Source organism: Emydura macquarii, unplaced genomic scaffold (genome assembly GCF_026122565.2).
Source record: "Emydura macquarii macquarii isolate MOO-44397 ecotype Brisbane River unplaced genomic scaffold, CSIRO-AGI_Emac_v2 contig_440, whole genome shotgun sequence".
Lineage (NCBI taxonomy): Eukaryota > Metazoa > Chordata > Testudines > Chelidae > Emydura > Emydura macquarii.
Window position 1 is genome coordinate 30,330 of NW_027130577.1, and position 11,515 is coordinate 41,844.

The 11,515-nt window shown below is 49.5% G+C and overlaps 2 non-coding genes across 2 annotated transcripts; both read left to right on the forward strand.

Moving 5' to 3' along the window:
* Positions 1–1,289: 1,289 nt before the first annotated feature.
* TRNAR-UCU (transfer RNA arginine (anticodon UCU)) lies at positions 1,290–1,394 on the forward strand. Its single transcript has 2 exons — positions 1,290–1,326; positions 1,359–1,394. It is a non-coding gene; the product is annotated as a tRNA-Arg (tRNA).
* Positions 1,395–1,777: 383 nt separating this feature from the next.
* On the forward strand, positions 1,778–1,884 carry TRNAR-UCU (transfer RNA arginine (anticodon UCU)). The gene is made up of 2 exons: positions 1,778–1,814; positions 1,849–1,884. It is a non-coding gene; the product is annotated as a tRNA-Arg (tRNA).
* Positions 1,885–11,515: the final 9,631 nt, after the last annotated feature.

Below are 11,515 nucleotides of genomic sequence, written 5' to 3' on the forward strand. Positions count from 1 at the left end.
GGCCTTGGATTCTTCCAGAGCTAACAAATAACCTTCCCACTGCTTCCAACATGCAAATTCGCAGACCTCCTGCATGCTGCATAGAGAGTCCAAGACAGTCCAACCTCGCACTGTGCTGGACTGGGTACAGTGCACCAGTCGGTCTGCTACCCCTCCCAACTTCCGCTCGAGTACTCGGGCCAAGATCTTGTAGCTGGTTTTCTACACAGCAACAGGCCTCCAGTTTCAGATCTTGTTCAGGTCTCCTGTCTTGGCAAGTAATTCCAGTACAGTGTCGTGTTGCAATGGACTCAGTGGCCCCTGTTGGAAGGAGCTGTTGAAGACATTCGTCAATACTGGCGTCAAAGGCTCCAGCAGTTCCCAGTAGAACTCTGGGGACAGCCCATCTGGAGCTGAAGATGTGCCGGTTTTCAGGGATAAAATCGCTTCCCTCACCTCACCTTCCTGGATTGGCTTGATCAAAGTCCTCTGGTTGTCTACTGACAGTAGCCATGAGCAATCCCTGGCTGGGGAGAAAAACAGCTCCTGTGCCTGTTTAGCAAGGTCTCGGCTCTGGAACAGCTCCCTATAATAGGCTTTGACAATGGCCAGCGTTCCTCTGTGGTGCTGCTCTACCAGGCCTGAGGGTAAACCACGCATGAGTCCCCGCACCTCCCTGCTTCATCTCTGTTCCCTGCAGGCCGCAAAGATGTCTGGGGAGGCCACCGCTCCCTTCACGCAATGGTCCTGCTCATATCTCCCTCTGCTCGTGTGCTCTGCGCTGTCGCCAGCGGGTCTCCTTTCGGATGTGCCACGCTTCTGGATAGTGCGGAACACGTGTCCCTGCCTCCCACACAAATTACAGCGGATCCCCCGCCGACAGTCCTCGGTACCCCGTGGACTCACAGCTCAGACAGTGCAAGCTAGAGTACCCATAACTGAAGTGCTCGTATGAGCTGCAGTTGAAGCAAGCCTTTGGCTGTCCTGCGTACCGGCAATAGCCCCACTCTGAACTAATATCGAACATATTAAAAACATGTTGTGACACTTTGTAGTCACCCCTCCCTACGGTCATTTGTCTGCCATGTGGGTGAAGACCGGTTCTAGGTAATGCATATTTTTGGGTCTTCAGACCTTCTCGTAATGCAGCGCTGGTGGTACAGTGGTTATCATGGCTGCCTTCTACGCGATCAGTCTGGCTCCAATTCCCAACCAACACAGAGGTTTACTTAGCTACCCTTCGTCTTCCATTACAGCAGCTGCAGTGTTGTAAAGTAGAGAGAGAAGAGGAATTGTAAGCTTTCAGCAAAGGCTCTGTGGCGCAAAGGATAGCGTGTTGGACTTCTAAGCAAGTGTGTCTAGCATGCAATGGTTGGGCTATTCAAAGGTTGTGGGTTCGAGTCCCACCAGAGTCATTTTAGCTGTTCCCTGCCTAGTAAAGAGTGTGTTATGCAATTGGGAGCCACTTGAATATCGCCAAATGAGGTAGCCCCGCTCTGAACTAATATCGAACATATTAGAAACATGTTGTGACTCTTTGTAGTCACCCCTCCCTACGGTCATTTGTCTGCCATGTGGGTGAAGACCGGTTCTAGGTAATGCATATTTTTGGGTCTTCAGACCTTCTCGTAATGCAGCGCTGGTGGTACAGTGGTTATCATGGCTGCCTTCTATGCGATCAGTCTGGCTCCAATTCCCAACCAACACAGAGGTTTACTTAGCTACCCTTCTTCTTCCATTACAGCAGCTGCAGTGTTGTAAAGTAGAGAGAGAAGAGGAATTGCAAGCTTTCACCAGAGGCTCTGTGGCGCAAAGGATAGCGTGTTGGACTTCTAAGCAAGTGCGTGACTAGCGTGCAATGGTTGGGCTATTCAAAGGTTGTGGGTTCGAGTCCCACCAGAGTCATTTTAGCTGTTCCCTGCCTAGTAAAGAGTGTGTTATGCAATTGGGAGCCACTTGAATATCGCCAAATGAGGTAGCCCCGCTCTGAACTAATATCGAACATATTAGAAACATGTTGTGACTCTTTGTAGTCACCCCTCCCTACGGTCATTTGTCTGCCATGTGGGTGAAGACCGGTTCTAGGTAATGCATATTTTTGGGTCTTCAGACCTTCTCGTAATGCAGCGCTGGTGGTACAGTGGTTATCATGGCTGCCTTCTATGCGATCAGTCTGGCTCCAATTCCCAACCAACACAGAGGTTTACTTAGCTACCCTTCTTCTTCCATTACAGCAGCTGCAGTGTTGTAAAGTAGAGAGAGAAGGTTGGGTTATTCAAAGGTTGTGGGTTCAAGTCCCACCAGAGTCATTTTAGCTTTCACCACAATTGGGAGGAATTCTGTGGAACTAATATCGCAAAGGATCATTTGTCTGCCATGTGGGTGTTGGGCATATTTTTAAGCAAGCTGTGTCTAGCTGTGCAATAAAGGTTGGGCTATTCAAAGGTTGTGGGTTTGAATCCCGCCAGAGTCATTTTAGCTGCTCCCTGATTATGATTGAGGCTGCTAGGGAAGGGTGAGGGCCTTAAATGTGGCCAAGATAATGGCTGTAAAGGCATGTCAGGCTTCAAGGAGATAGATTCCTCTCCCTATGTCTTGGCAGCCTGGGGACCTGGGTTTTCAGCCCTAGAGAATTAAGGAAAAATGGGGAGCAGAAAAAGTAACCAGTCCTTTTTGTGGCTCAGACAACATTCAAGCCTTCTGGAATCCCAGATCCCTCTTCTAACTAATGGCTTCTCAGCCGGGCACTCACAACATCTTTCCTCTGCAGCCAACCAATGAACGGTTGTATCGATGTGGTCTACCACGATCAGTGGAAAGCACCTCCTTCGCTGTAGGGGTTCTTGACATCAGCTCTGCCATGGAAGGTATTTGACGACATTAATGAGGTGCAGGATGTCACACACCATTCGCCCACTAATCTGTGGCTGCTGCTGAGAATGTCCGTGCAGTGACTTACACTGGCCCTGCCCTTGACCCTTGGTGCATGCCCATGTTTGTCCGAGAACAAGCCGAAGACCAGCTGTATATAACCTGGGCCGAGCAAGTCTGGCAGCTTCCATCAGGCGGCTACAAGCCTCCATACCTGTGGGGGAAAAAGATAGTCCACCAAAAGGTGGTCCGTTGTCTCCTGCAGTACCAAAGTCTAGCAGAACGCCGGTGGGCAGACTCTGGTCTGCAAATGCTGGCCAGTTTCTCGGGGAAGTTGTGCTACCGCACGTCCTGGTACTTAAAGGGCATTTGTGTCATTTGAAAACATTTTAAGGCTCCTGTCAGTAAGTGCTGGGGACAGTTGCTCACCTTCAGTGGGACCTCCCTAAAATTGGTCCACCTCAGCCACTGGTACAAAGAGCACCGTGTGGACTGAGCTGAAGGCTGCCCTCGCTACTGCAGCTGGCATTGCTGGTGTGTGTGAGTGGGGAGCACTGATGTGGCTAGAACCGATCTGTAAGCACTTTCCACCTAGCCACCCACTGAATAGCCTGTACAATGTAAGCCAGAATTGGATTGGACATGAGACCCGGCAGGGGACCTTCTGATCTGCTACCCCTCCCACCACCACTGACCACCTCAAACCCGATGTGTTACCCAGTGGCCTAGAAATTGGACTGCAGATGCGAACGGGCGGTTTTGGTTATGTGGTGGCCCCAGTGTTTCCCTCTGGCCTTTCCTGCCCTCCAGCTCATCCACCCGCTGAAAATTAAAAAAATAAAGTGGTGGAGCCATAAAAGGCTTCAAAGCCCACCAGGCGCAACCCACTTGTCTGTTGCTGGCGGAAAAGCCACCGTTCTCCTAACTAATGCCAGCCCATTGCCCCACGGAAAGTGGAAGGCCATCGTGTTCAAGTCTCTGCAGCATTCATGGTGAAATATGGGGCCGAGGAAACTTCTTTCCACAGCCAAAAGCTAGGTCTTGAGCATTAAGACCTTTTGGGCCGGTGTCAAGGTTCGCTTACTCCACCTGGTGAGCTGGTCTGCACTGGAGAGGGAGAAAGCCTAAGGAGCGGAGCAGCAATGTGCCCACCAGAAAGTCTTGCTTGGGGCACCCAGTGGAGACCCCTCTCTACTGTAGCCAAACTGTGCCGCTGCCAATTAGTGGACGGCTGCAGTCCCGCAATCGTCGCCAAACATGCTGTGATCGCTGGAAAAGAAGCTGCTGTTGCTGCCGCATAGAACTTCCTCTTTGAGGTGGGGGACCCTCTGGATGGGACCCCACCCCTGGCCCCAGTCCAGAACACTGTTCTGCATCCCTGCCTTCCAGATCTGCCATCCCATGACCTCTGCTGTCTGCTGCTCAAGCCAGCAGGTACAGTGCTCAGCGCTGAGTCAGTTCTCTTCTACTAGGATGTTTCCTTGCTTGGGCAAACTAGCCCCCGACTGTTGCACCCCAGCACCCGGGGTTCCACCCCTGCCCCTTCCCAAGGGCAGCTCAGTCCCCATAAGCACTCCCAAGTCTGGGTGAGTGGCTCCTGGTGCTTCATTCCCCAGCTTCACCAATTCCACTCTCTCCTCCCTCTGGTCTGCTGACAATGCTGGCCCCAACGCCGGGCTGGACCCAAGCTCCCCAGGAACTGGCAACACACAAATCTCTTCCGCATTCAGAAGAGACCAGTGCTTTGATCTACCCCAAGCAGAGCCAGGGGCAGGCCCAGCTCAGAGCTCACACGGGCTTCCTGGCACAGCATACAGCAAAGCAGACCTCCCTCCGCCTGGAGAGACACTCACAGGTTCATTGCCCCACGCCAACACAGCCCTTCCCCGCTGTGGCTCAGCAAAGCTCTCTGTGCACCCCGGTCCGGGGCTAGCAAGCTGGGCTAGCTCAGGAGACTGTGTGGTTTACGTGGTCTCAGCTGTGCTAGCATCACAGCCCCCACACACCTCCCAGCCCATCTGCTCATTCACTCAATGCATCCCAGGTATGTGGGTAATTCTGTATTTGAGTGGCACTCCTTCCCAGCCAATCAGCTTTGTGCGGAGCAGCAAGGGAGAGGGAAAGGGACAGCGCTCTGCCACCAGCTCAGCAAAAAGGGGCAAGTCCCCCATGATAGCAAAGCAGGCTGGAGAAAGTGGGCATTGGTCTCCGGCTCACTCTCCATTTGAGCTAATTCCCTCAGTCTGTGCCCAGCGTTTCAGCCACCACAAGGAGGGCTGGGGATGACCAGCTTCCCAGCACACATGGGCTGGCTTTTTGGAAGTCCAAATGGGGTGAGGCACGAAGGCCACTGGAGATGTTCAGCCCTTGGGTTGGCAATGCCTTCTAAAACAAGAACAAGGGCAGCTACTCCCCTGCCCCAGCAGAATGCGGGCATGATCCCCCTACTTCTCGGAAGCAAAGTGAGCACTCTACCACTTGAGCTAATTCCCCTCCTGGGGCTTGAGCCTCCTCATCCACCCATGTCATTACGGAGGCCACAAAGTCTCTGACAGCCAGTGCCTCCTTTCTAAAGGGCCATGCTAGAGCCTTTGCTGCATGGGCCTACTGGCTCTGCAAGTTAAGTATGGGGTTATTAAAGCCAGGATTGTGGGTTTGAGCCCTGTACTGTCCACTCAGTGAGCTGGGGAAAAGTGCCTGTAGCACTCTTGGCTGACGGTTACTGGTGAGGAGCCTCAATGGGGAAGAACAGATGGGCTGAGGAAATTTGCAGAGAAGAGGCAAGAGTCCTCATGGGAGGAGGATCCAGCCAGAGCAAATGCTGGGTGGGGGAGCTGGGTTTGGGGTCACCTCTCCAGCCAGTAAGGACTTCTAGTTTAACCAGGTAGCTGAAAGTACATGGGTTGGGGGAAGGGTAGCCTGGCCAGCTGCTGTCTCCCCTCCCCTTGTAGGAGAAAAGGGTTCAGGTAGATTCTCTGGCCCAGTGGGGCAGGCAGCTGTGGTCTTGGGCATGAAGTCTGTTTGGCTCTGCCCAGGACTTCAGGCAGGGGAAGAAAGGAGGTGGTTAGACACTCCTGATGCCATGCCTGCCTTTGCACTGTTCTGCCTTGTGCAGAGGGCCAGGTGTTGCATGGCCCTTTCACATCCTGCTGGAGCATCCTGGTGAAGCACAGGTCTTGGGAGAAAAGGCATTTTCAGGAGATGGCAGCTGCTCTGCTTGACACCAAGACCCAGCTTTCTCCCCTCTCTGTTCAGAGTGAGGATCAAGATGAAGCCACCTTTGGTCTCCCTGGAAGAATTCTGTCCCTCCGAGCTGGCCTTAAGACACTCACATTAGGATTTGGCCAGTGTAACACTCCAGCCAGAGTCACAATCTGATGGTGTCTGATGGTGTCCTTGGACTGGGTGGCAACTTGCCTGCGCCGCACACTTGGAACCAGCTGCCAGAGCCCTTGCCCCTGGCCTCAAGAAGGAAGCGAAAAAGGCAGCAGAGTTGACCACTCGCCCCTCCCTAAAGTCATTGTGCTGCCATGTGGGTGAAGACAGGCTCTAGGAAATGCATATTTTTGGGTCCTCAGGCCTTCTGGCAATGCGGAGTTGGGGGTGTAGTGGTTAGGATAGCTGTCTTTCAAGCGATCAGTCTGGATGCAACTCCCAGCCAACACAGTGCTGGGTCCTGGTCCCAGCTCCTGGCCATGGCCTACTCCCAAGCCCCAGGCCCTGGGCCCCGCTCCTGGCCAGCCCAGGCTCCCAGCCACAGCCCGGGCCTCGGCCCCATTCCTCACCCCAGGCCCTGGCTCCTAGCCCCATTCATGGCCCTGGCCCCAGGACATGTGGCTGAAGCTCCATCCCGCAACCCAGCCTCAGTCACAGCTTGGGCCCTGGCTCCCGGTCCTGCCCAACCGCGGCTTTGTCCCCACTCTCGGCCCTGATTCACGATTGCAGACCAGGTGGGGGGGGCACAATCCCAAACATTTGGGGACCACTGCTTTAGAGACACTAATAAATAGACACTAAAGAGATACTGTCGTTGCTTCGTCACCACTCGTCTGGCTGGTCAGCACTTCCTCTGCTTTACTCTCATTTACTCACGAGCTGCCACAATGAAAGTCAGTCAAATTAATTTATTGTACGGCAATGCTACTTTAATCCTGTTTGCCATTCTGTGCTGTAATAGCAGGGATTATGGGTGTAACAGATTACATAAACAACTCCAGGGGGAAACAAGCAAGCTGCTACAGAGAGAATTAAGGTGTAACATGTTTATGTTCATAGATCTTGCCAGAAGTCTTAGCACCTCTTTGCTGAAAGTTAGCCATATATGCCTATGGCTAAACTGAGATATGGCATAAAACGGCACAACCCTGCTGATTTCAGAATATTTTTGTTCCCAGCCCCGCAGCAAGGACTGTGGCCTTTATTAATGTCCCTGAAAAAGAAATGATCTAGAAAATACAGGAAAATATGAGCATTAGTGACACAGACACGGTATCAGATATGATCATGAGTCCCATGGGCACAGACGATGATTTTGTTCTGTGTTTGTACCGCGCCCAGCACAACAGGTTTTCCCTAGGCCCCCTAGGCACTATGGCAATACAAATTATTGACCAATATATGCTGGCCATGAGCCAATGAGCACAAATATTATAGCAGTTATCTAGCCTAAATCAGCTTATACTTGTACTACAGTTCTGTGTACTTATGCTAAGTATCCCATAACACCTTGCATTAGCCGAAGTAAGCTTTGGCTTAAGTAGATATGTGAGCTGTCAGGATCAGGACATAGGAGTAATTTATCATAGCGACAGATAGGGAGTTTCTCTCATAGGCTAGTACTAGCGGTTCCAAAGGAAGAGAAAAAGATATATGATTGTTCTACCTTAGTACAAACCTAGGAACATGGGCAGCAGATATAATAGGCCAGGGGAGGCTTAGTTGAGGTGTCCTAGGAAAATTTATCTAATTATTGCAGATGGTTCCAAAACATAGTCAAGGAACATTGGAGGCTATCCACATCTATCATTGGCGTTGACTCAACCAAACCCCACATCATTAATCAGTGCAAAAGGAAAATGTATAATCTAATTAAAGTTAAACGAATCACCATCTGGCTTCAGTTTATTCACAAATATGCAAATTTAGATTTACATATATTAACCTAAAAATGGAATATGATCCTCAGACTCCTGAGCATATGTGTGTGTACTTGTTGTTTAATATGCTGCCATTCTCATGTGTCTAGACTTGAAGTCCATCAGGCTGGTGCAGAGCTGGTCAGGAACAGTCTGGCGGTAATATTGCATGGTGAGTGATTTTTATGTTTAAGTAGATAGCGTCACTCAAGGCTTAGTCAGAGCACAGGGTCTTAGTTAGCTTGATGCATACAGCCAAGGCGCACATTACATAGCACCGCTCTAAGTGATCAACAGCTTGCAACTGGTGCATCAGGGATGATGTTACCAGGATGAATCTGGCCCTACCTTGTTCTCAGTGGCCTGCCTTGTCCCTGCTGCTCCAAGCGCTAGGCACTGGTGGGTGATTTCAGTGGCACTAGGAGCTTACTTATTTAGCCCCAGGTATCAGCTCTCAGCCTCTGGGCTCACCTTCTGCTGATATCTTCTCAGCAGACAGTCCCTCTCATAATCCTCTCCTCTCTGCATCGCCAGCCCAAACTGCTGTCTCAGGAGGGAGCTGCATCTTATATTGCCACCAGGAGGACCTGGTTGGGAACTGACTGTTTGGGTAGGCGGAAACATCCCATTTTTCCTGATTGGTCAGAATTCCTGACTTTGATTAGTTTTAAGTGAGCCTTGCTGATTGGTCATCTTTTTTCCACCAATCTGGGGCATTCCTTTTCAATCCTGGGTTCCCGCCCTAACAACTAGTACTCACATAGTGAGGAGTAACAACTGGGGGCTGTCACTGATATTTAGAGAAGAATCATCTCCAAGGAACCCCACACCCTCTAAAGTTGCTATCAAAACACAACCCCTTCTTACTCAATAACCTAAAGATCTGTAGGTGAAAATCAACCTGTTGCAGTGAACATATCTGGGAACAAACTGAACCCTGATGAAAGCCAGAACAGCTCCAATGAATTCTTTGTGGATTATACTCTATTGTTAATTTACTAATTGGAAGAAAGTTGCAATGGGCATTGTTAGTTATGACTTTTGAGCCCTGTATTAATTGGTTCCCCAGGTAAATTTCACTGGGGGATGCTAATGTTATGAAGACACAGAAGTGAAAAAAAAAATCAAAACTTTTTCAAAAAAGACTTTTAGAGTCAATGGGAGAATGTGTGAGTGAATTTCTCTTCTGTGCAAAAGACCAGCCAAGAGCTTATGAACCACTTGAGAGCTATTGGAGGGAGTCGCACTGATTTTCAGTGCGTGTAAGCTCTTCAGTCTTTTACGTGCTTTTGAAAAATTACCAATCTTTTTAGGAAACCCTGTGTGTGGCCTCATAGGCAGTAATCAAACCTAAGAGAACAGAGTAAATTAAAGATACAAGTCACATAGGGCAACAGTCAGGGACTCTGAATGAAATCCAGATTCTGCCCTCTGTGAAAAACAAATAAACAAACAAACAAACCCAGCCATTCTGCTTAAACAACACAACACTTCCTGGAACGATTTAATTATTTAGGTTAAACCTTTGAAGGATGATCTCTGATTTTGGGTGTCTTCATGTTTCATGTCCAGCATGAGACACTTTTAGCTTGAATTTCACTTCTGACAGGCACCCGTCAATGCAAATGAAGTCACTGGAAAGTACAGGCACTCAGCGTTGCTGAGAATATGTATACATGGTCAAGATTATGCACAATGTTTCATGATTTTTGGTGCCCAATTTGAATCCCATGTCCTTCTCCTACTTTTCCTCCTCCTCGCCATCATAACCATCATTATCCATATCAATTACTTCATTATTTATTTATTTAAATTGCTGCCCCGTTGCCAACCAGAAGCAGAATTTTTAGTCCTGAAGATCATTTTTCCATTTGGAGCAGAAGCCAGCAATGCAAAGTCAGGGATTTTCTTCGTGTATGTTGTTTGTTTAAAAGATGAACAAATTTTTTTTTTCACAGCAGTGGTAATGAACTTCGCACAAAAGCTAAGTATGCAGAAATTTCAGGTCAGGCACCGGTACCTTGTTCCGAGGAATGGCTGTCTTTAGCCCTTGCCCTCGCCCTCGCCCTCTCTCTCTCTCTCTCGGGTTTTGTTCACATCTGAAAACTTCTCAAAACTATTTTCTTTTCTTACCCTCGCCAATGACCTTTACATCTAGGACCAAGTGCTATTCCAGTGGCACACAGGCCTGTTCCTGACACTCTGCAGAGAGGTGACATTCACATTTGTTTAACTTTTCTCACGACCCATTGTCCCATTGAAGTAAATGGGACTAGTCTGGACTAAAGTTACGCCACAAAGAAGAGCAATTTAGGGGCAAAAACATCTTGAACTAATTTCAGTCTTGATGAAAGCAGGCAAAAATTCCACTGACCTCCATTTGGTCCAAGTTCTATTGTGAACTCTGACCTGTTACCAACTGGAGGAGAGTTGCACGAGGGCTTCATTGCTTTTGAGACCTGTAGTAACTGGTTGCTCCATTAAGTTTCACTAGGTGAAGTTACAGCCAGGCCCACCAGTGGGGGTGGGCTTAGATGTTGCAATGAGGAGCATTCCACCAGCTAACTTCCAGCTGCCCTGCCACCTAGCAGAATTCAGAACTCCGAGCGACATGAATGAGGTGCTTAAAAAGTGATCCACCAAAGGCAGCACTTGGAGAAGGCAGCTGCCTAGGATAGCCCATGGGAAATGTCTCCTAGCCCTGTCCCTCGAAAAGATCTAGATGTCTACCTCTGGGCTGGAGGGATGCACCATCCCTGTTGGGGATTCAGAGCCATGAACTCTCCCCTGGAGTTAGGTGCCTAGGGCAGATTGAGTCTTTCTCATGACAAACCAAGGAGGGGCAAGGGGATGATTATACTCAACAGCCCAGTGGTTAGAGTGCTCACCTGGGATGTGGGGAGCCCCGTGTACAAATCATTATTCTGCTTGATTTGGAGCAGGGACTGGAATCCAGGCCTCCCACATCCCAGGTGAGTGCACTAAACAATGAACTGTTGGGTATAAGTGGGGGAACACCCTCCTCCTGGTTGTCTTTTGGGCTGAATCGGTGTGCTCAGAGAATCCCCACCAGACTGGACTCTGCAGGAAAGATAGCTGGGGGGATGCCAATATTGTGAATCCCACTGGGGCTTAGGTGTGAACTAGATGCTGAGGTGCTCTCTGCCATTAGGATGTAGGTGCATGCACAAGTGCGAAACTGCTTAGGGGACTATATCAGCAGAAAATCAGGTACTTAGGGCCAGATTTTTAAAGGTATTTAGCCATCGCTGTTCTCAGTCTTGCAATACCTAACTGATTTATGGAGCCTAAATCCCATCAGCTGTCCATGGGATTTTGGCTCCTAAGGGTACATCTCAATGGTCCATGGGATCTTGGCTTCTAAGGGCATATCTTAACTTTAAATGGGATTTTGGCTCTGAAGGTCATAGGCCTTTAAGAACCAAAATCCCATGGACAGTTGATGGGATTTAGGCTCCTCAATCAATTAGGCCCAAATTTGAAAAGGTATTTAAGAGTCCCTGTGCTCA